This window comes from Megalobrama amblycephala, linkage group LG8, assembly GCF_018812025.1.
Source record: "Megalobrama amblycephala isolate DHTTF-2021 linkage group LG8, ASM1881202v1, whole genome shotgun sequence".
Taxonomy (NCBI): Eukaryota; Metazoa; Chordata; class Actinopteri; order Cypriniformes; family Xenocyprididae; genus Megalobrama; species Megalobrama amblycephala.
This window is the reverse complement of record NC_063051.1, coordinates 17,118,121-17,144,811: the sequence shown is the minus strand read 5'-3', so window position 1 is coordinate 17,144,811 and position 26,691 is coordinate 17,118,121. Positions and strand designations below refer to the sequence as shown.

The following is a 26,691-nucleotide window of genomic DNA, read 5'->3' as shown; positions in this document are numbered from 1 at the left end:
TTTTGATTGATTTAATGCATCCTTGCTGAATAAAAGTATTAATTTCTTTAATTTTTAAAAAAAAAAATATGACAAAAGACATTTTTGTCAATCATCAAGGAATCCTGGAAAAAAGTACATTACTGTTTTCAACATTGATAATAATAAGAAATGTTTCTTGAGCAGAAAATCAGCATATTAGAATGATTTCTGAAGGATCGTGTGACACTGATCATGTGACACTATATATATATATATATATATATATATATATATATATATATATATATATATATATATATATACATATATATATTTATACAGTCATGAAACTCTAGATGGCGCAGGCTGATGGGTCTTAACGCAAGCTGATGATAATTACAGCATTAACTACTTGGCAAAAGCGGATTGGTCTGACATGTCACTTCTGCAGCCAATGAGCTTGTTGCTCACACATTTAAATGGCTGGTTACATTCACTATAGCAGTTTGCAGCGCGCTTCAGAGTTCCTCTAAAACCCTCCACCTTCCCCAGCTCCACCTGTATAGATCTGCTATGGGTTATTAATATATGCTATTTGTGCAGCAGCACTATGTCTTACTCGCAGCAACATATCGGCGTATGAATTGGGAGTAGCAAGTTCCTGAGTTGCTCTGATAATCAGCAGCAGCAATAATCTACAACTACAGTAATAATCTACAACAGCAGCAATTCTGGATCACAGCGGTGGGCCGCCAGGACCAAAAATGCCAGGGCTGATTTTTTGTCCCAATCCAGCCCTGATGTCAAAGATGCTTGTTGATGAAAATTTTCATTAAAGGGGCCATAGGTGTTATCTTTAAAAAAGAAAAAAGAAAAAGAACAGTCTATATATATATATATATATATATATATATAATCATAATCATAATAATCATAATCATAATAACCAAGCATCATTCTTCCCTGTAGTCGGTGGCAGACAAGTGAAACAAGTTGCAGTGAAACAAGATTTGAACTTGTGACCTCTTGGTTTTGTGAGCAGCTCATATTCAGATTCTCAAAAAACTGAAATTCTAAAAGGAGAAGGGGTTGCAACTGTCCTTGGCTCTCTACTGTATATCAGTCAGTAAGGTGTGTATAAAAAGAACAAAAGAATTGAAAGTAATTTATGAAATCTGCTTAGAAAACTAGCTTGACTTGAAAGTTGACTCTGTTAGTGTGGCCTATAAAAGAGTTGGAAGGAGAAAATGGCCAACAAAAGTTTGAGAAAACCCTGAATAACTGCATTTGACATGCTTGTAGAAATGAAAAGCTGAATGTGGTTTCTCTGATGTAAAAAGAGGCGGTAAATGCAGCAGGTAGAGTGAGACACTGAGCTGATGAGACAGTGTGTCTGGCAGTTTGTCTCTCCTTACTTTCTTTCAGCACATTACTCTATTTACATTATACTCACCTGAGTGATTTTACCACGCAAATCCGTGAAGAGTTGGTCCTGGATATTGCCAGGAAAACAGGACAGCATGTAAACCGAGGCAAGTCTTTACATTTTGTAGGATAGAGGCTGTAGTCAGAGCAAATGGCCTTCTGGTGATGAGATAAGGTCATTTGTTTCACTGTCTGATTCAATTTTCTCCACAGCAAAAGGTGTTCCTCGAGCTGGACTTGTGCTGTTAAGAAGATTCTGAACAATTTCTGAACAAAAAAATTACAATATAAGAACTGTGATACATTTTATTACAATTTTTTAACCTTTGTATGCACTACACAATATTCCAAATATTGTGTATAAATAACCACAATCTTCTGTATCAGTGTTTCAACCATCAGCTCCACGCAAAGACAGCAACAATTATTATCTCTGAAACAGTGATAGGTTCAATGAACCAAAGAATGAAAGAAAGAAAGAAAGAAAGAAAGAAAGAAAGAAAGAAAGAAAGAAAGAAAGAAAGAAAGAAAGAAAGAAAGAAAGAAAGAAAGAAAGAAAGAGAAAGAAAGAGAAAGAAAGTCATTTAGGTTTAGACCAACATGAGTGTGAGTGAATGATTAATTTACATTTCTGAGTAAACTATTATTTAAAGCCTTTATTATTTAAAGTTTTCTTTTTAAAAGGAAAATCCTCATAATTTTTTTATCCTCATGTCGTTCAATACCCATAAGACTTTAAATCATGTTTAAAGCTGCTGTCTGTAACTTTTTTTTTGGTTAAAAATTATTACATAGTACATAAGTACATAACCAGCCAGTGTTCAAAACAATCTCCTTACCTTAGTCCGATTCACAACGGTAAGCTTATAATAATGTTTTATAATTCGAGTGGTACTGGTGGGTTTTCATGGGAAATTCGAACATGTCATCATTTTGTCTTTTGTCATAAAGAACAAGTCCCAGCTAGTAGGCTATATCGCATGTGAGGCAGATCATTTATAGCATTTTCACACAGCATCTGCAATAATTAATCTTATCACTTGGATGGCAGATTGTATAGTATGCCAAATTAACATTAGAGCTTAGACTGTACAGAAATTGAAATCTACAGGTAACGCTAATACACACTAAATACATGTAGTCACGCAATGCTGATGTTGTTGACATTAAAGGATTAGTTCACTTTCAAATGAAAATTACCCTAAGCTTTACTCACCCTCAAGCCATCCTAGGTGTATATGACTTTTTATTTTTCTAATGAACACAGTCGGAGAAATATAAAAAAATATCATGACGCATCCAAGCTTTATAATGGCAGTAAGCGTTACCAAACGAGTATGAGCTGAAGAAAGTGTCTCCATCCACATCCATCCATCATAAACGTATTCCACACAGCTCCGGGGGTTTAATAAAGGCCTTCTGAAGCAAAGCAATGCATTTGTATAAAAAAAAAAAAAATCCATATTTAACAAGTTAAATATCTAGCTTCCGCCAGACCACCTTCCATATTCTACTTACGAAGAAAGTGTAAAACTCTAGCTGTTCAAAAAGATTACACTATGTACTACGCCTTCCCTATTTAACTTACGGAAAAAGTGTAACTGACTGAATATGGAAGGCGGTCTGGCCGAAGCTAGATATTACTTAGCTTATTGCCATAACAAAGCTCGGATGCGTCAGGATATTTATTCATATTTCACAGATTGTGTTCATCTCAAAGAAGAAAGTCATATACACCTAGGATGGCTTGAGGGTGAGTAAAGCCTGGGGTAATTTTAATTTAAAAGTGAACTAATCCTTTAACAATTTGAGAACAAGAAAAAAAAAATAATAATAATAATTTGCACAGTTTGACGTGATCCGAGCTAAGCAATCGTTATTAGCAGAGCAAATTATTGTAATGCTTTTTTTCCTCAGTTGGTCAGAACTAAAGTGGCAGACATGTTACTTACTTGTTCAGATGACATTTTCCGGTAAAAATTCTAACTTTGGTCATACTTTAAGACTACAATCTGTGATTCCGAAGTACAGTATCCACACCAGTGTGGTGACTGACAGCAAACATTAGATTCATCTGCGCTGGGGAGTCGTGCCGAGGCACAACTCACGTAAAGGTGATAATTCTGCCAACAACTGCAATTGCAGGTTTCAAACAGAGATGGCGGCAAAGAGGCAAAACTTACAGACTGCAGCTTTAAAAAACAGTTTGTGGCTCTATTAAAGGTGCCCTCGAATGAAAAATTTAATTTATCTTGGTATAGTTAAATAACAAGAGTTCAGTACATGGAAATAACATACAGTGAGTCTCAAACTCCATTGTTTCCTCCTTCTTATATAAATCATATTTGTTTAAAAGACCTCCGAAGAACAGGCGAATCTCAACATAACACAGACTGTTACGTAACAGTCGGGGTGTACGCCCCAATATTTGCATATGCCAGCCCACGTTTCCAACATTATAAAAGGCATAAGACAAGGGCAGCCAGTATTAACGTCTGGATGTGCACAACCAAATCATCAGACTAGGTAAGCAAGCAAGAACAATAGCGAAAAATGGCAGATGGAGCAATAATAACTGACATGATCCATGATAACATGATATTTTTAGTGATATTTGTAAACTGTCTTTCTAAATGTTTCGTTAGCATTTTGCTAATGTACTGTTAAATGTGGTTAAAGTTACCATCGGTTATTACTGTATTCACGGAGACAAGAGAGCCGTCGCTATTTTCATTTTTAAACACTTGCAGTCTGTATAATGCATAAACACAACTTCATTCTTTATAAATCTCTCCAACAGAGTAGCATTAGCCGTTAACCACGGAGCACTATCAAACTCATTCAAAATCAGAAGTAAACAATATAGCAGTATACAATACTCACATCACGCCGCATGCATGACGAACACTTTGTAAAGATCCATTTTGAGGGTTATATTAGCTGTGTAAACTTTGTTAAGGCACTGTTCAAGGCAAGCGCGAGCTCTGTGGGTGGAGAGCACGGGATTTAAAGGGGCCGCAGCATAAAATCTGCGCGTTTATAATGAGGCCCCAAAATAGGCAGTTAAAAAAAAAATGTATAAAAAAAAATCTATGGGGAATTTTGAGCTGAAACTTCACAGACACATTCAGGGGACACCTTAGACTTATATTACATCTTTTAAAAACATAATCTAGGGCACCTTTAAAAAGTCCACACAAGTAAAACACTGATGCTCCAAAAAGTTCATAAAGAGGGACACAAATCTCTCAGCTTTCATTAAAGGTCCCGTTTTTCGTGGTTTTTTGAAGCTTTGATTGTGTTTATAGTGTGCAATATAACACGTGTTCATGTTTCGCGTGTAAAAAAACACAGTATTTTTCACATAATTTACTTATCTGTATACTGCTGTTTCCACTGTCATAAAAACGGGCTGATGACTTCCTTGTTCTATGAAGTCCCTCCTTCAGAAATACGTAACGAGTTCTGATTGTGCCAGCGGTTCCTGTGTTGTGATTCGACAGCAGTTTAGCGCATCTTGCCCGGAAAGGTCACGCCTCTTACCATAACGTGGAGATGCATGCGCTCAGTGTTATTGTAAACATGTGCTGCACATAGTTTTACATGTGGATTATAATTTTCGGGAACCGAGTTAAACATAAATTGTAACCATTGATCTCTAAGTACAGCGTCCCTGGGAAGGCCAAACAAAGGTGATTGGACTGCGGGATGAAAATAACAGCGTTTCGACGACATGGCGACAAACACACTCTACAAACGCAACTCTTGCTCTTCTCCGTGGGAGCGCAACAAGACCACGCCCCCTTTTTTTGTGTATTCCTGTGGGCGGAGGTTAGTCAAAAAAGTTTTAGTGACGTCATTAAAGAAGGAAGTAGAGGGATGTAGTCCAAACTGGACGTTCGATGTAGGCCACTTCTGTTAAATAAAATATCTCGCTTGGCATTGAACTTTGAGCTTTAAAATTTTACAGATTTTATTTATACTTTAACAACAACATTACACACTAACTAAAGTTTGAAACATGGGATCACGAAGAACGGGACCTTTAAAATATCTTCATTTGTTGTTTCAAAGGTAATCAGAAGTCTCATGGCTTTGGAACGACGCGATGAGAAAATGACAGATTTTCTTTTTTGGGTGAACACCTGTAACTGAATTAGAACAATAAAAAGCACAAACTGTCACAATAGCGATTCACCTACAAATCCCATTACCATAAGCTGACAAAGTCATTGCTGAGTGATTTGATAAAGGTCATTGGTAACACAGACTGCCAAACCTTCAGTCTGAGACCCGAGACTCAGAGGGAGGTGCTCCACCCACTCGCCCTGTGTGATGTGAAGTGAACACCCAGGCATGTGGGTGTGTTTATGACAGCACTAATTAGCGTCTCTAGACATGCAGCGTGCACACACAACATCTATATAAGGAGATAAAATATTTAAAAGATGGTGTTTATAATGAGACACGACAGAATTGAGAGAACCACTCAGAAGTCACTCAGCCATGCCTGAGAAAAAAGAGGGATATAAGCCAACAACTTTATCAGGAGCAGATCAATTTGACTGCTGTTGTCTTTATTCACCATCTCTCTCATTACAGCTGCCCTAAAGAAAATAGTTTTCTGCACACATGCACAGATCCGGCACAAATCACTAATGACACTTAATATTATGCAATTGTGACCATCCACTTTTCCAGCATCCTTTGTTCTGGAAGTACTTTTCCAATTCATTTGCCCATTCCCATAGGCATTCAGGACTTGATTTGAATCACAACATTACAACATTCAATTCAAACTAAAAAAGTGCTTGGAAAATTAAGCCCCGTTTACACTAAACACTAAACGCATAACTTTTGCTATGTTTATGATTCAAAATTTGAATTTACCATGGCATAGTTGAATAACAAGAGTTCAGCACATGGAAAAGACATACATTGAGTTTCAAACTCCATTGCTTTCTCTTTCTTATGTAAATCTCATTTGTTTAAAAGACTTCCGGAAAACACGCGGATCTCAACATAACACCGACTGTTACGTAACAGTAGCGGTGTACGCCCCAATATTTGCATATGCCAGCCCACTGTTCCCAACATTATGAAAGGCATTAGGCCAGTAACGTCTGGATCTGCACAGGTGAATCAACAGACTAGGTAAGCAAGAACAACAGCGAAAATGGCAGATGGAGCAATAATAACTGACATGATCCATGATAGCATGATATTTTTAGTGATATTTGTAAATTGTCTATCTAAATGTTTCGTTAGCATGTTGCTAATGTACTGTTAAATGAAGTTAAAGTTACCATCGTTCCTTACTGTATTCACGGAGACAAGAGCCGTCGCTATTTTCATTTTTAAACACTTGCAGTCTGTATAATTCATAAACACAACTTCATTCTTTATAAATCTCTCCAACAGTGTAGCATTAGCCGTTAGCCACAGAGCATAGCCTCAAACTCATAGAGAATCAAATGTAAACATCAAAATAAATAATTTACTCACATAATTAGAAGCATGCACACAGCATGCATGACGAACATCTTGTAAAGATCCATTTGAGGGTTATATTAGCTATGTGAACTTTGTAAATGTGCTGTAATATAATCGAGAGCTTGTGTGGCAGGGAGCACGCGAATTAAAGGGGCGGCGCGCTGAAAAAATCAGTGCATAGTTAATGATGCCCCAAAATAGGCAGTTAAAAAAATTACTTTAAAAAACTCTATGGGGTATTTTGAGCTGAAACTTCACAGACACATTCAGGGGACAACTTAGATTTATATTACACCTTGTGAAAAAGCATTCTTGGGCACCTTAAAAAATCAGAAATGACAATGCAATATATTGGTTGTAAATCACTGATTATAATTAAGAAATATCATATTTGAAGTAGGTGTTATAATGTCAGAATCTATGAATCCATTAGAATGTAGGAATACTGACAATTCGCAATATTTTATGGCAGTAGGTGCTGCCTGTTTAGTCAGACCGCCGAGATTCACGCTTCCATGATGATTGGTAGAGCCGCTGCAGGATTGTGGGTAATGTATATGAATGAATTAAAAAGCATAAACCTTAGAGATCATCACAAGTCTGCCTAGAAAGGTTTATATGTTATCAGTGAAAGTACATCTTTTTATGGAAAAAAAAAAAAAAAAAAAAAAAATATATATATATATATATATATATATATATATATATTTTTTTTTTTTTTTTTTTTTTTTTTTTTTCAAGGTAACCTGAATCTAGAACTCTCTGAAAATCTGTTGTAAGAATGAAAAAATATGGAATTTGTCTTTTTGAGTACTATGAAGGCTCAGAGATTAACATTTTTACACCTTACATAAAGGCTCCAGAACACCCACATACACACTTATAAATATATAACTATTTGATGATCGTTCAGTCAGAGAGTAAATCTACAGAAATATGTCAAATGTTCAAGAATTATCAATACAAGGCATGAATACACACACACACACACACACACAAATCCATTCAGTGCTTAATAACTAAATGATTCACTTAAAAAGTGATGTCTAGAGAAAATGCATTCACAAAATGAGAATTCATGGCATAAATTCTAAATAAAAACACAGAAATATATAATATCAAGAACATCAGGTGCATAAAAGATACAGGCAGCTGTCAGAACACATTTTGACATAAGCTATGTATTCTGATCCCTTAAGCGCATCTGGAGACTTCTCATATTGACTTAACTTTCAACCTCAAATGTTAAACGAATGTGAGCCTCTTCTAGTGTGCAGCCAAAGAGAATCTCAATGAAAGCAGGACAGCACTTTCTGTAAGGATCTAACAGTGTTTGGACACAAAGCCTGAGGCAATATGTGTTGTCATTTTTGTAAGCCCATAATGTAAATGTGTGACATCACATCCAACTTATCTTCTTCTCAATATCAACCACATTTGGGTCAAACACATAAATGCTAAATTAAAAGTGGTATGGATGCTTTTAAGAAGCTTTTTTTGTCCTTTTTGGATGCGTACCTGAAGCTCAAACAGTAGAGTATGGCACTAGCATCACAAAGGTCATGGGTTCAATTCCCATCTGTGAACTGATCAAATATAAACCTTGAATGCAATGCAAGTTTCTTTGGACAAAAGCATCTGACAAATTCATAAATGCAAAAATACAGAGCAGTGTTTAATGTCAGTGTACAGAAAAAAAACCCAGATAACTTTAATTATAACTTTTATTAAAATCATTACAATGCTTAACAGAATATAAATCAGAAAGCTAATAATTATCTCATAATTGTCTTGAAAATGCAATATATATATATATATATATATATATATATATATATATATATATATATATATATATATATATATATACACACACAGTCATCTTCTCTGCAGACCCCCTAGAGTACCTTCAGGGACCCCCGGCAGGTTCACAGACCCCTGACTGAGAACGATGGCCTTTTGTTTTGCAGTGATACTTAAAGGTCAGTATCTTTAAGATGTTGGAAAAGTGACATTAAAGGGATATTTTACCCAAAAATGAAACTCCTGTCATCATTTACTCAACCTCATGTCATCCCAAACTCTTCTGACTTTTTCTCTTCCATGGAACACAAAAGGAGATATTTAGAGATGCTCTCTTCCATAAAATTGGTAAAAGTGGATGGGGACTAGGGAATGTCCAGCTCCAAAAAAAAAAGTGTCCATATGACTTGTGCTCTATATTCCAAGTCTTCTAAAGCCATACAAAAGGTTATTAATCTTTATTCACTGAAAATCTTGCTTTGCAGCTTTGGCCACCATTCACTTTCATTTAATGGAAAAGAGCAGCATGAGCTCTGCGTTAAATAACTACTTTTGTGTTCCACCTAAAAAAGAACATGAGGGTGAAAAAATTATGATAGAATTTCATTTGTGAGAGAACAAACCTTCACCCAAAAATGAAAATTACTCTCATGTCGTTCCAAACCCGTAAGACATTCATTCATTTTCGGAACACAAATCAAGATCTTTTTAATGATATCTGAGAGCTTTGTGTCCCTCTATTGACAGTCTACGCAACTGCCACTTTCAAGCCCCAGAAAGGCAGTAAAGACATCATTAAAGTAATCCATGTGACTCCAGTGGTTTAACCTCAATTTTATGAAGCAACGCGACTGCTTTGTTTGCTCAAAAAACACGCATTCGCGCAACAACGTCTGCTCTCACGTCAACACAACGTGCGTGTGTAGTGGTGCTCTTGTGAACGTGCATTGGGGTTTAATATTTTGATTATATGATTTCATTAAAAGATCTTCATTTGTGTTCCAAAAATTAACGTTAAAGTCTTACGGGTTTGGAATGACATGAGGGTGAGTAATTAATGACAGAACTGTAATTTTTGGGTGAACCAACCCTTTAATGTGTTGTACAGTTATCGTCCAATTTTCAATCCCATGCAGTCAAGATGCTTGTCGTGAATAGCAGGGGTTAAGAAATGTGACATCTGGAGTGATGTAATATCAGCTTCCATTGACGAGTTATAAAGAGCAATATCCAGCTCCGTGGATTGAGATGAGCTTAGGTAGATTAATGCTAGGGGACTGAAATGTTTGTTGTATAAAACCTCAGTTTATACAACAATGTGTCACAGCAGTATATGAAAGACTGTAATCTGGCAGATGGCCTGGAGCCCAAGAGCTGCTCCATATTAATGGGAATATCACAAGGTTTAGAGTTCATGCGAGTCAATGAGATTTCAGATTGCACCTCACAGAGAGAGAGAGAGAGAGAGAGAGAGAGCAAAGGAGGACTGGGATTACAACAAGGATAACTTAATCTGTAGGGTTCCCCCCTCCACACCAAAAAAAAAAAAAAAAAAAAAAAATGGAGCACGCCCCATAATTTTAGCATTCAAGGAAAGTGGACCAAGTAGGCACACCAAACAATGTACGCTAGATCACTGTTGGCCTATCAGCATAGAGTGCCACCGATGCCCTGTGGACCTCTTCTGTAACGCTGAGCACGCTCAGTCGACTCGCTTCAGATCTCTGCTTCGCCGATCCTCCTCCACACGCTCACTCTCAAACGCATCCAACAAGGGACAGCTTCCGCTTGCCGGGATATTCTGGGGGTCGCCGACTGCCTGTAAGACGGAAGAAAGAAGAGACTGCAGGAATCTGCACCTTAGCTGCCCCAATCCAGCCAGGCATCTTCAACATCTGCCATCACGTACGCTCAGCTCTGAGCCCCTCTGCCTCGTGCCAGCTTTCCCAGCAATCTCAGGCACCGTTGCCGCCGATCCTCGTGTTCCACTGAAGTGCTGTCACAATCTGTTCCACTTTCTTCTCTCTCGTTGAATTCCGGATGTCCTCCGCTTCCCCCAAGGCATCACTAACATTTCAAATCTTTGACTGATAAAAAAAAAAAAAAAAGACTCCTGCCTCCCATTGGCAACTTTTGGACTGACCAGAGGTGTCCCACTTCCTGCTCCAGAGATTGAGACGTGGTGAAGCTGGGGGTTCCTCTCTACCGCTGAGTAATCCCTCATCTCCCAGCATGCCCCACTCCATGCAGCAGAAACACGGTGAGAATTTTCAGTTTTACTACCTTGTTTCTTAACCTCCTCCATGACTTCACACTCCCAGCAGCTCTGTGTTTCTTTTTTTTCTGCTGGGGTTGCAGTAAAGTTGTCCAAAGGAAATTAATAAAAAGCAAACACATTAACTGGGAAGAAAACGAAAGAGATGCCAGCAGAGCAATTTCCTTATTTGATATGCTCAGTAAACCAACACTGAAACATTAGGAGAGGTCAGAGTTCAAAATATTCATTGTTCCAGGTGAAAGTTTGCTCTTTTGGTCTTTGAATTTGTTTCATAACTCTTTTTTTTTGTAGAATTAGTAATGCACTTGTATTGATTAAATTAGTAGTTGGAGGTTAGTAAAGCCAGATAATTGGTCTCAAATGAATCAATGAATCAGTTCTTGAAAGCCTCAAAAGGACTGCTAGTTTAACCTTAAAGGAATAATTTTTATATATTTGAAAATTTACTCACCCTAACGTTCCAATCCTGTAGGAGTTTCTTTCTTTTGTAAAACACAAAAGACATTCTGAAGTTTTTTGCCTCATACAGGTTTGGAATGACATGAGGGTGAGAATTTTTATTTCATGGTGAGCTATCCTTTTAAAGAAAAAGTCCCTGAAATGTAAAGTCTGGAAAATTCACAGGAAAAAGCCAGAGCTTGCCCCATTACTCAAGATGAAATGAATTTTTAATATGATAAGAATGTAAAATGTGTGAGCAAAATGAGCAGGCACCAGAGAGGAGAGAGAAGCGGAGAACACAAAGAAAGTGCCTGAAGCTGTTTGGACTCGGCACCCTCTCTTAATCTTAGATTGAGTGTTTTCTCTTCTTGGCATTTGCTCAAACAGTCTTAACAGAAAATGCTTGACCCTCTTATTTATTCATTCTGATGTAATTCACAAGTATTTGACATCATTTTAAAAAGGGGCTCCCTCCCCTTACATATTTTCTGCCATGTGTACTTTATTACAAGTGGGCTTAGACCAATTTCAAAACACCGCTTACTGTGATAAATTAACAAATCAAAACGCATGAGACCTGGGTGTCCATGAATTTGCATAGAGAAAAGATAATGCAATAACTGTTGCAAAAATGAAAACAACATGATTTGGTATCTGCAACAATAACAGCTCATGAATCAAGAGTGGAGATGTCTCAAGTTCCAGCAACATGACAGTGAAAGTCACAGGTAAGTGTGGGAGGAGGGGAAAAAAAGATTCTATTTTAGTTGTTGAACAAATATTTGAGCTCTGAATACATATATTCTGTACATGCACAAGCTTAGTTAATTTGTAAATGATGTTAAAGCTGAATGTTCTAGTAGAACTGATCAAATAAATCAAACAGATAGCGAGCATGTGCACACATTACTAACAAAAGCATCATCATAGCGTTCCATAAGCATAATTTATACCTGGAATCTGTGTGCAGAAGTTATTATGTAAGTGCTTTGCAAGCATCATGGACTTAAAACAACATGGTTTTCCATTAAAAGCATGGGATGTTTCTATTTTTACATATAAATGCATTATAGACATAGATAAAAAAGAGCCATAAAATGCTCTCACGCCATGTCGTGTGTAAAACAATTTTCGTTCTAGAGAGACGTGAATGCAACAGCACTAAAGATACACTTACTAATGTACAGTGCATCTGTATGTGAGCACTACTCAAGCCACAAAGATCTCTCGTCTAATTCTCTGGAGTGGGACAGTCACGACACTGATTAAAAGCCATGGAGGAGATGGTCATGTTTACAAGCTTAGTTAAAGCTCATTTTCCACTCATGTGCTCACATCAGAAACGCTGCTCCAACTGCACTGTCTCATTCAGAAAGACTTCCTAAAGGACCTTTCGTGCTGAAGACGGCTCTCTGTGCACTCTGATGAGTTACGGTCTGCTGAGTTTACATGGTGGGATTTAACTCCCAAATAATAAGTGTTGAAGTCGTTATGAGAACAACTACTTTATTCAATTCTATGAAGTTACAATAGTTTAATTAATTAAAATACTGAGAATTAGGGTAGTTATGATGAATATTACCGATAAGTTTATTGAGATCTCACATTGTAGTAAATTTAATAACTCTGTGAAAACTTTTTGATTACATAGACAGCCAAATATGATGATACCTTTGTTTTTATTTATTTATTTTACTTTTTTTTTTTTCCACCAAAGACCCTTTTGCAGCCTCCTGGGGGTTCGTGGACCCCTAACATCAGTGTGATGTGTTAGTCCACAAAGTCCATTTACTTCATAAACCTGTACAAATGTTGATTATTTGTGAACAATAAATTCTCAAATTCTGAGATTGAGTAGCTGGACGAGATGTCCTGGCGGGTTAGGAAAATTCTGTCTGGTCCTGATCACATCCTTCAAGAGCTGATGCTACTGGAAAAGTACAGATTCCATTGTGTATACACCTTTATCAGTTAAGTTATTAAATAATAATCATGGGTGAAATTGTGGAGTTTTGAGTGTACTTGTAACAGCAACCTTGCATCGACAAGACAAATTTCTCTGCAGAAACTAATCATCAGCTATAGTGAACAAACGCACAAGCAGCTGCTCATGGGACAAATAGCACTGATCTGACATTGATTTGAGTTTTCTGCTGGATAATCACTGTTTTGTCTCTCTTTGGCTTGACCGTGATTTGCCGGTAATATCAAGACCAGGTTACTCGCCTTTATTTATGTTTCTGTCTCTCTATTAATGTCTCTCTTGGGGTCAGAGGCAGGCAGAGACCAGAGTGACATACATTTGTTTATACGCTTTTTATGCAAAAATCACAGTGCGTTATGGCCATATGTCAGCACGGATGAGATTCAGCCATAGGCATGACCCAGTTAACAAGAACGTTTCAAAATGTCCACATTTTTTTTACGTTTTTCCTTGATTATGCGAATGTTAAGAAAACATTCCATTTGACTATTTTGCAAACATTATTGATATGTTACTTTTGAATGTTCTTTGAACATTCTGAAACAAGCAGTAACATTTAAAAAATGCTAGATGAACATCCAACTAAAATGTTTCAGAAAAAAGAAAACTTCCAGTAACAATGTACTGTATAAATAATGTTTTTGTGCTAACAAATTTGCGAAATCGGCATGGGAAACTTTTTCTCACAGGAAACTCCAGATTTCGAATTCCTATCCAGCTTATTTTGCAGTGGAAGTAAGCTATCTTCCAATTCATATAATCACTGTAAATAACTAGAATAATAACCAAGTGCAGTAAAGGGTAAAAATGTTTGCACTACAAAAAAGTCTGTATATGAATACGATAATAAGTTAAAAATATATATATATATATATAACAAATCATTTGAAAGTGATTTTAAAAATAAGGTGGACAGAAACGACTGAATTTCGCCCATGAAATTTCACTTAGAAACGGTAAATGTGACCGTGCCTTGAAGGGGTATATTTTTTTTTTATATATACAACAGTTCAGTAAACAAGAACACTGTAAAAGTTGTTTAAGAAATTTCAACATTTTTAATAAGTTATACACAATTTAATAGTTTAATTTTTTAATAGTTTAATATAATTTAAGTTGAAAAGACTTTCAACAACAATCCAAGTTGATTATACTAAAAAAAATTTAAGGCAGCAACTGAACTTGTTTTTTTTTTTTTTTTTAACATTTACAGTGAAGTTAATATTGAGTAACTTACATTTTAGACACAATATTGCTAAACAAAACGGTTGAGTAAATTATTCAAATGAATGACTCAAAGACTTGACTCGTCACCACCTACTGCCGTAACTATGTAACCAGAAGAGACAGTGACTAAAATCTGTATAAATCTATATATGGTTCCCTTGGGAATCACTATTAGCATTATGCTCTACAAATCACCATTTGGGCTAATTTGGCTTATTTGCATTTATATCCCTCATCATACTTCATGACCAACACCACTCTTCCCATTATTACCATAGGTTCTCGCCATAGCAGAGAAAATGCCAAAGGAGCGCAGCTTCACAGATGTGACATTGACTCTGGCTGATCTGTTTGCTGTAAACATTAGCAGGGCAGTTTAAGGGAGCTGGAGTCAGATCCAGCGCAAGTGAGTGTTGATGGGTGGGTGGTTTCATACGCAATCTGAAAGCTGGCAGAACAAAATGCATATGTTAATGCCATCTGGACCTCTAGTAGCTGCAGGAAAATGGAAGAGCAATATGTTCATTCTACCTTAACTAACTAAGTTCAGATCATACATGACTAGAGTTTCATAACATCACCCTTATATTGTTAATATAACAATGGTTCACATGATTTAAAAGCGGTGCACTCATTTTTAATTCGCACATACAGAAAACTGAACCAAAAACAAGTTTTCTAGATCTTCTCTAACATTATCGTAAATGAGCTAGGTGCTTTGAAAGTTCTTCACTAATACTGAAGTTCTTCACTAAGTTGGAAATGAAATAGGCTACACTTCCATATTACCAGAGAGCTGGTATTACAACTTGTTCCAGCAGGGATATGTGAGTTACCTGGCAACAGAGAATGCATGCCCTCTGTTTCAGATAAACTCTAAACATGTGTCTTACAAAAGTGATACCCTTATACAATAACAATAATAATCTGCATCAATACTAGTCTGATCATTTTTATAGTTCAAGCTGTCATAAACCTTGCATAAAACTTTGACGCACGAAAAATGATCCGCCAAAGATTTTCCAATTGAGCACACTTAGGAATACATTTTAAAGTATGTATTTTTGCAGGGATTTTGTAACTCACCCAACAAAATATACTTCTGCAAATCCTACCCCAAAATCCCATGTAAATTGATATGTTATTAAAAATTTCTGGAAATACATGTTTATCCACCTCTTGGGTTTTTAGAATTGGTCAAAGTTGGAGACCATCCAAATAAAATCAGGTTTTAGAGGGGCTGATTTCTGGGACTGGGCGGAATTGCTTTCATCCATGCCAAAAGCCCCTGCATCCATGTTATCATGGATTACACTCCATTTGCTCCGTCTGATGGATAGAAGGGAGAGAGCCAAAAATAGGCAGCACAGAACCACACCCCTCCACAGGCCTAATGGATATTCCACTGAGGCATTTCGGCCAGATTGGATTTCCTGATATCCTGACTTCTGTGATTTAAGAAATGTTTGAGCAAACCAAAGTCTTCACTTTAACCACCAGTAAGCTATGAAAAAAAGAGAAAAAAAAAAACAGCCAGTGACATAATATAAAGAGATTTGGTGGATTTACAGGCAGGCAATGGCTGGAGATTTGAACTGATAGATGAATGAATGCATTTTAAAACTTTAAATAACTCACGTATATGTCTTACCTTCCATATAAGACACTGCACTCTGCATGCTACTAATTCTAGAATTACTGAAATGAAGGTAAGCATGCAAATATATAGCCTATGTTGAAAAATATAATACAGTGCTGCTTGAAAGTTTGTGAACCCTTTGCAGAATCTGCAAAATGTTAATTATTTTAACAAAATAAGAGGGATCGTACAAAATGCATGTTACTTTTTATTTAGTACTGTCCTGAATAAGATATTTTACATAAAAGATGTTTACATATAGTCCACAAAACAAAAAATAGCTGCTAAATAGTTTACATACCCTTGATTTTTAATACTATTCGTCGTTACCTGGCTGATCCACAACTGTTTGTTTGTTTTGTGATGGTTGTTCATGAGTCCCTTGTTTGTCCTGAGCAGTTAAACTGCCCAATGTTCTTCAGAAAAATCCTCAATGCAAATTCTTTGATTTTCCAGCATCTTTTGCATATTTGAACCCTTTCCAGCAGTGACTGTATGATTTTGAGATCCATCTTTTCACACTGAGGATAATTGAGGGACTCAAACACAACTATTAAAAATGATTGAAACAATCACTGATGCTCCAGAAGAAAACACGATGCATTAAGAGTTGGGGGGTTAAAACTTTTGAAAAGGATGAAGATCTCCAAATTGTTCTTATTTTGTTTAAATATCCTATTTTTTCCTTTAGTACTGCCCTTCGGAACAATAGAAAATACCTACATGTTTCCCGGAAGACAAATGAAGTACAATTTACCTTGATCTTCACATTCAAAAAGTCTACACCCCCTGGTTCTTTATGTATTGTGTTTCCTTCTGGAGCATCAGTGAATGTTTGATCTTTTTGTAATACTTGCGTATTGAGTCGCTCAGTTGTGACCAGTGTGAAAAGATGGATCTCAAAATCAAACAGTCACTGCTGAAAGGATTCACATATGCAAAAGACACTACAAAAACAAAGAATTTGCAGGACCTGGAGGATTTTTCTGAAGAACGTTGGGCAGTTTAACTGCTCAGGACTGTTACGTCCCAGGCTTAAGGTTTGTCTAGCAGTTAACTGCTAAACAAGCGACTCATGAACAACTAACACAAAAAAAAAACAGCCGTATATCATTCAGGTAACCACGCACAGTATTAAGAATCAAGGGTACATAAAGTTTTGAGCGGGTCATTTTTATAAATTCAGCTTTTATTGTCTTGTGGACTATATGTAAACATATTTTATGTAAAATATCTTTCAGGACAGTACTAAATATAAACTAACATGCATTTTGTATGATCCCTCTTATTTTGTTCAAATAATTAACATTTTGCAGATTCTGCAAGGGGTTCACAAACTTTCAAGCAGCACTGTATATAATACAGCAGATAATGCAGTATTATCAAATATAAAATAAAATAAAAAAATCATCATATAATTTGAGAATGTACCTTCAAAACAGCTGCAGTAGTAAAGAAATATCATGAATAAGATTGCTTTAATATTTCAGTTCAGTCTCATCAAAAGTCAGAGGTTTCATAATGATTGTGCAGAAGGATCTGATTTCTTATTAGATTCTTCAAGTCAAAAATTTCTTTCCACATACAGTAAACATTATAACCACAGGCTGTAGTACGCAAAAGTTGTCTTATTTGTGTCTCTTTTTATTTTAGGAGTTGGTACTTAAATGCCGCATAGTTGAGATCCAGTAACACCGGATGAGCTTGAAAAACCATGTAGCATTTTTATTCCCAGTAGCAGCAAGTCCCATTTACACCAAATGATAAGAAGCACTCTCTTTGGCACAAAAATGTAGTCCAACATATTTCTCCAAATCCCAATTCCACAAGAGAGCATGATATCGCAAGCGCGATTCTTAAAGGGATTAGGCCGTTTGAGAAATTAGTCTTGCGCCACAATTTAAGGCAAGGTGTGGAAGGAAGGAAATAGCACGCATTAAAATGAATGGATCCGAGACATCTTCTCCCTGAGATTAACGCCTAATTAAATCTGGAGGAGTGAAAATACATAACCTTAAACTACACGACATATGAGCCTTCAGAAATACATTTTTAAAGGCAACAAAAACATAAGCTTAAAGCGTTATGTGTTTGTGGCATTCGATTTGTGCATCTGAATGCTAAAGACAGTACACAGTGTACTGCATTTCTCTGATAATGATCAGCCAGCTCCCTTGACACTTTAAGACAATGACAACAACAAATGGGCTGTTTCAAAAACTAGTTCATGATAGGTTTAGAGGGTGCTAAAGGGGTGGGATTATGAAAAAAAAGGAGTCATATTTTCACATTTTTTGTGCCCTGCCTTCCAGTCCGCTCTGTGTTCTCTGAAGCACGACAAGAAATGAGAAAAGTATGAGTCATTGTTATTGCTTCAAACGGATGCTTCAAAAAGGTTGAACGTGATCTATGTGATGTTTGTAATTGGAGGACGAAACAGACGCTCTGAAAAACGGCTCAGTCTTAACCTACATAGTGAACACCATACAAATACAGACCGGGTGCGTAACTTACACCAACTGACATGTCAGAGGTCTGTTTTCACTCTTTTTTGCAATCCACCAGGTGGCGCAGGACTCAGAAAACATCCTGTACTTGAGGGGAAAAACAGAAAAATTCCAAAACACTGAATTCTTTCTCTCATTCTTGCGCTCGCCCCCTTTTTTCTCTCTGGCTCCTCATCAGCTCCTCCTTTCTTCACCCCATCTTGCTTTTAGGCTGCCATATATCTCTAAATTGGCCAAACTAGATGCACACTGGCCCCGTTTAGACTTTTTTCCTGTTGTTTTTTGCCAGTTTATTTTCTAAATAAACCAATCTAGCCAGTGAAGGGAAGGTTAGAAGGACTACTGGATGCAGAAGTGTGAAAGAGAACGAGAATATTCAGTGACACCGAAACACTTGATGGCACCACGGGAACATTATTTCAGGGTGTAAGGTGATGCAGGTGACTAAACCCTTTTCCTGAAGAAGAAGAAGAAGAATGTGTGTAAATGCTGTAAAGACACCATGTTTACACTTGTAGAAACACACTCTAACATCCTGTGCTATAACATGATATATTCATCAGCAGCCGATCGCAAAGCTAAAAACTACTCTACGCTAATGTGAAAATTTTCCACTTGAGTTTTGGCAGGCTCACCTCATAAACTAAAACTCGAAAACTCTATTAGCCCTCCAAGGTGTGATGCAAACAGTTTCCTGCCACTGTCTCTGAGTCACTAAAGATCTTTCCCCATGTGACTGTGCTAATTTCCATGAGGACTGCTGCTGCTTTCAGCTGCTTTTGTAGATGAATTTGTTCCTTTAAAAAGTCATTTTTCAAATCTGTGGAAAAAGAAGATGCCAGTGTTTGAGTAATCAAATCCCACCGTCACATTGAAACACACCAGCTTTTTTGCTGAAATAGAAGAATTTAACTCTTTCTTTATAAAGAATCTTTCATTCTCTTTTTAACCTCATGGATATTGTAGTGCTTTTTATGTTATAGCCAAAGTTTTAGGTTTGAAAACAAGGCAGAACAAATCAATTGCAGATTGCCTCTTTTAACTGAGTTAATCTAAAATAAATGGTCATTATCATGACGAATCAATAACTAAACATTTTATAGCATGACATGTGCATCTTCAGCAAGTAGCAAGTTGGTCGAGGATGCTTATGGTGTCAATGTGGCAGCTGTGTGCCTTCGCCCATCCCCCAACCCACCCATGCCAGGCCTTACTTACAGACTGCATACCCACACATCTGTAATGTTACTGAGGTAGGCAAAGCGGCAGTACCTCCACCACTCTACACCCCCCTCCCCACCCCACCCCGCCTACTGCTGTTTGGGCTGTGACATCCTGTGCTGATCAGCTCACATGCAAAACCTCGAGACGGCATGGCCCACGCCTTAGTCTAAATCTGATCTACCTCGTTTATGTCAGAGTGTGCATCTGGTGCCTGAAACGAACTTACTAAATATGACTAATGTACTTATTAACGTCTTTGAATATAACAAAAATATCATCGCGCCAACTTAAACTACGAGAACGTGAATGGTAAATTCGACGTGGGATGTAAGAAAGTCGAAACATCAGATCAGACCACAAGAGGCTGGTTTTCTCACCGCAGTTGAGGAGTTGAGTATGAAGCACTGTAGGCGTTAAATACATACCAGCTTTGTCTCTTCTGTTCGTGTCTTGCTCAAATGTTAAAGAATAGCAAACGACTCAGTGTTTTCAGTCTGCAACATCCAGACATCCATCATGTGAGGATGCTAGGTTCATCATAATATCCGGTACAACATTCTCAAGGACAACTAAATGAGTTTCTAAAGATTGAGGTTTGTTTCAGAGATAAAGTGGACACAAATTATAGGCCTTGACACTTTTAAATAAAAATTCTTTGGTTTATTTGATCGAAACCTTTGATAATTCAACTTTGTAGATGTTAGTGGTGAGAAAATGTCATGCTAATATGACAAAGTTCAAATCCCACACTCTTTTTCAATATCTGTTTGAATAAATGTTAGTCAAGTATAAAATCGCCTGAGCAATATTTGTAATTGTGGATTGAGACAGTGGCTTGTGTTGAAATTATTTTGAGAAATGTTATCAAATAACTGTAAATAGGCCATATTTACATCTTACTGAGACCAGTGCGGTTCTCATGGCTTTGTGAGCCTAGCATGTAGTCAAACAGATACAAGAGTGAGTGATAACAGTACCGACACTTCAGGGTTTCTTTCATCACAGACAGGAATCTGCCAATCTTCTTTCAGTTCACAGTCAACTAAGAGTTTGGTTTACAGGTTATATATAATATACAACATTTATTATAAAAATGTATTAAAATAAGAGCAGATTGTAAGAGTATTTGTAATTTCAATAATAGTAAAATATTCAAATAATTTCCTGCATCATTAAGCATAGTGCAGAGGTCATTCAACAATTGTGCAATAGCACATTCATACAAAGAGATACTATATTCTAATCACACTTTACATCAGTGTCACGACTCTAAACTCACAATTTTACTCATATTTCAGCATATCATGATGCAACAGTGCTCTGAATATCTCTCTGACATTGTGACGTCACCTGTTTTATATGCAAGTAAAACAATTTTGATGTGGTACTATAGGTATTGCAGAAAAAAATACACATACACTAATATATATATATATATATATATATATATATTAGGGCTGTCAAAATAACGCGTTAATTTCGATTAATTAATCTGAGAAAAAATAACGCGTTAAAAAAAATAACGCAGATTAATCCATTCCGTATTGACCTTTGAACCTGGAGCCGTTCTAGCCACCATTCGACTGTAAAATGAAGGAGGGAGATGACTGCTGCGCTGACGGACAGAACGAGCAGAGCTCCTCCCTCGTGCGCGCGAGCTCTCTTTGTCTTCAAAGTAAGTACCGTCTTTGCACTCTCTCTACTAGTGATGGGCATTCCGGCTCTTTTTTGTGAGCCGGCTCGTTTGACTCAGCTCACTGAAAAGAGCCGGCTCTTTAAATAATAAATGTTTTAACTATGTCTTGGACTATGATAGGTGTGAAAACAATTTGTGAAATTGTGAGACATTGCGAGTATGATTTCATTTAATAATTTAATTAGAACTGTTTTCACACCTATCATAGTCAAAATCATAGTTTATTATTTAAAGAGCCGGCTCACGAAACGAGCCGGCTCTTCAAACGAGCCGGCTCACAAAAGAGCCGGAATGCCCATCACTAGTGTGTGCGCCTAGGCTTATATAATTATATTTTTTTGTGTTATTCTTTGAATTATTAGTCTATTGTTTTAAATAAAATTTAAATCATTCATTACATAATGATTGAATTTCTATAGGCTTTGTTTTTAAAAATAGAGTCGGCTCTTCAGATATGTGAGCCGGCTCCCGACGTTCACGTAAAAGAGCCGGCTCTTAGAGCCGGCTCGTTCGCGAACGACCCATCACTACTCTCTACCTCACACATAATAATCTAAATCAACTGACACAATGCTAAAAGTTCGTAAGACCGAATCCATGTTTCACGAGGCACATTCAGAGAATGTTTTTCCTGAATAACCGCTGGGTGTGAATAGTGCTCAAAAGAACGTCACCTCATCTTCTCTGACAGGCGCCCTGCACGTGCAGCTGACATAAACCACACTTTCAGTAAACAAAAAGAAAATCCTATCCAGTGGTGAAGTGTTTTCTGTGTTGACAAATCTTTTGCGATGTCCTAATAACAGTCGCGATTCGTCCGCTAATGTCCAATTCGCGACCTAATGACTCATTTGAACAGATTCATTTGAATGAATCATGACAACAACTGATCTGTCCACATGGTCTTTAATGAATCATTTACTCGAACAACTCTGAAATGAGAACATAAGTGTGCTTACCCCATTTAGCAAGAGTGGTTAGTAAAATTAACCTTAATAATCCACAATATTTTCAGGTTATTTAAATGACAATGTGTAGTAAATTAGGCCTACCTATAAAATCAGTTAATTTAGACTGGAGTGAGGTGAAACCAGAACAAAGCAAGTTGTTGTTAGCTAGGTGCATTCAATTGTATATGGTAGAAAATTATATTATTAGTTAATATAACTTCTAAATGCTACTTTTTAATACTTTTCAGGTTTAGCAAAAAAGCATCTTCTCTTACAAAGCTATAAAATCACTTTTTTTTTTTTTTTTTTTGCAAAGAGGGCAAAAAAGAATTACAGTGAGAGTGACGGGTACTTTATTGTCAGTTTCGGGCTCGCAGATTAAGTGGGTAGGGCACTTTTTACTGTTTGTGTGGATGACCATGTCTGTCACCACCGAAGACCATTTTTGACCCAGGAAAAACCTTGCATTGATTCATTTGAATTGAAATATTTAATACTTTCACAGCAAAAATTATGTATGCGATTAATTTAGATTAATTAATCATAGAGTATGTAATTAATTAGATTAAAATTTTTAATCGATTGACAGCCCTAATATATATACGTATATGTGTATCTAAAGATATAGTAATACAGTATTATATTATATATATATATATATATATATATATATATATATATATACACACACACACACACACACACACACACACATACATATAGTACATTATATTTATACACATACATACAAACACACATATACATACATACGTATATATGCATAGTAATGTGTAAAGTAATGTATTTTAAAGTAAAGTGTGATACCACTGTGAACTAAGCATTAAATTGCTGATCTTAAAAAGTAGTTATCCATGTGACACGTCTTCTATTCTCTATGGAAATTTAGAAAAGAAAAGGCTTCCTTTAGAATTTTTATTCACAACCCAAAAGCAGTCTTTTTATATTAAAGAACTAAAAGGACCTCAGTGCACTTGCTAACAGCGGATCCGCACCATGTTACAGCTCCGTTGCATCATTCCTCTGATGAACGCGGTTGGCTCAAGACTACGCTGACAATGAAGGCTGAAGCTGGCAAAAAAAAAAAAAAAAAAAGTTAAAAAAAAAAAAAGTTGCTATCAGATGGGGGTAAAAATTTGCCGCTCATGTAGAAAAGACTGTGGGGCAGTTTCCGGCGCCCAGACTAATGTTAATGGGCAGCACATCCTGCCTATTCAGCATCATCAAACAGTTGTTTTACAACTTGTAAGTAAAAGTTGGAGCAGAACAGAAGGTCACAGCTAATGATGCTGATTACTGTTTAAACAGACTGGAATATTGATAAAGAATAAGTATTGGTAATCTCTTGTAATCACTAGCTCATTTCCCTTTCTAACATGAACTGAAATCAGTGACAAAGTGGCCTGGGAACAACCCAATGATGTCACCCTAACCCCGTGTCATCCGCGCCTGTTGCTCAGTAGCTGCTAACCATTCAGCACAGAGTATTGATCAAGTCTCCCCTACCCCATCCAGCTTTTCTAAGTGGGTCATTTATTTTTGTGTGGAATTCGTTGGCTAAAAGTTTGCCAAGGTTTTGCAGTAATTATCTCATGCGCATGTGGTTGGGCACTGCAGGGGGCCATGGTAAATTACACATTTCTCTACAAACTCCTGGATGCTTTTACGGCCGTGTGTTATGCAAAACCACATCGGAGGGCCTTAAACAACCCTCCAGTGGATTGAAATAAAGTTGACGCTGCTCTTTGTTTTGAAGCTCAACATGCTCTTTGTTTGGCAGTGCTGAATCGGTGGTTGTTGTGAAGGAGGGCCTTAACTATTTAAGAGACTTTCCCCTGTTGGTTAGCGAACACCTGGGGTGTTTTTAGTGGGGCGCCGGATCCAGATGGGTGGATATCCGTGTGATTCCATTAAGGAAAGAGATTTTTTTTATCATGAAGCCAGCAGTTATGTGAAGGTTGAAAAACAGCATCCAAGTGATGCTGTAAATAATTACCAACATAATTTGGCTGAAAACTTCAAATCACCTTCTTCAGTTCAGGGTGAATCCTGTTTTCCATAACTATACTCTAAAATATTGGGTCAATGGCATGCTTACTTTTTATTCTATCTATTCATTTATTCATGAATACATTAAAATGCATTTTATACATATGGGGGGGAGGGTTGGCATAAAGTAAAAAAAAAAAAGTCCTGATATCTTAATAAAGAAAAAAGGCTCATAAAAAAAAAATGTAATTCTTGAAAAGATAACCTTAAGTAATTTAGCATAACACGTTTTAATGCTAATTAATACATGAAAAAACCCATGTCCGACAAAGCAAAGTCACATGGTGCGACCAAAAGGAAATTATATCATAGGGAAGACCCCTGCATATTCTCATGACTGAAAGTCTATTAATATTTCATTTAATTTTACAACAAGGCAATGTTAGCTCAGGGTGTAAAATGTCATGTGGTGTGACTCACTAAAAACTTTAATAATAATTAATAAGTCATGATAAATAAAAATCATATGTATACACTAAAAAAATGAGATGTATGCACTCACAGGCATTCAAGGTGAATAATCTATGAATGTTGGTCACACCACATGACATTTTTAGGTCAGTAAACTGGTATAAAAGTTTTTATAAAATATATGAAACTAATGTGAATAAAGAATACATTTCTAAGAATTTTAAATATGTGTTTAAAACAAGATGTTTAAAAATGTCATCATGGACAGAACAATATCCTGTACCCTTAAGTGCTTGACATTAGCTAGTAGTAGAATGAGTCTTTTACTAAAATTGTGAGAACAGCTTTAGGTCCGACAGAAATCTATCAAGACAAGTTTGTCTTCCTGTTCCATCTACAACAATTATATCTTCTCTAAACTAACACACTTGAATCAAAGCTGGTAAAATATATTAGTGGGTCAGAAAAATCAATTTATTACGTTGATTCAATTTTTTCCTCAGGCCAAAATAACAAAGTAGGTCAATCAGTGTTAAACTGAAGAAAGTAAATGACTTCTGCCTCTTCACAACACTAAATGCATTTTATGTGGGTTGTTGTTGAAATTAAATTTTTACATTGTGGGCTGTCATGAGAAGGTCAAAAAAAATCATGCTTTCGCTTTATGCTTCTATTATGACTGCCTAGACATGATCTTCACAAGAAAGTATAGAGGCGTTCCATCTCGTATGTCTGTTCCACCTCTGTTCTAAAAAAATCAGCCCACTCGATCCGGGGTACAACTAGCCAAGGTAGCACAGAAGCAAACTATTTTTGGAACATGTTTTCCTGTCTTGTACACTTCAACAATGACACAAAGCAATTTCATTTTAGTGAAGATTCTTGTGAGTTGGCTTGAATATTACTGTATATTCCCTCCCCCCCAAAAAAAAAAAAATGCAAATAGAAAAAAATCTATCTCTCTCCAAGTATTATTGTATCACATATTTGTTACCTGTATTACTAATGTATATTAGGTGAAGATTCATTTTGGAATGAAGTCAAAACTTTTTGATAGTCCTTGTTTTGAAACAGTACTCCAAGAGTAAGAAAGGAATACTATATTTCAAGTTCTGTCACTTTTTCACTTTCTTGATTTGATCTCTTTCTCACTACTTTGTGAGATCTTTTTCCTTTGAGTCACACTATGGTGTCACAAGAGTTCATCTGTGTTTTTGATTTTTTTTTTTTTTTCTGTTGACGTTCCACCATTTCACATACCCAAAGAGTGCAAAGCTGACAACTGTTGCTATTCAGCAGAACTACAAAAAAAAATATCACTCACAGTTACATCAAATGCTTGCATTAGAGCTATGCAAAGCATGAGTCAAGACACTTATGAAATGAGATAAATATCAAGAAGAACAAACCTGAATTACTTCACTTCAGGTCATTTACAGTTTGATTTGTTTAGAAAAAGAGCGTACCCTCGTCACAAAAATAGAAAAATAATTGATGTTTTTTTTAAGTACAGACCTTTTTTTCTTTTTATTAAATATATTTATGGTAGATTTTCTGCCCTGTTGTGTGAATTTATAAGGAGTGT

General features: G+C 36.5%; 1 protein-coding gene across 2 annotated transcripts in view; it reads right to left on the bottom strand.

Moving 5' to 3' along the window:
- The window catches only part of LOC125273912 (LIM domain containing preferred translocation partner in lipoma), a 278,126-nt gene that overhangs the window by 248,039 nt on the left and 3,396 nt on the right, over positions 1–26,691 (bottom strand). The window lies entirely within an intron of this gene.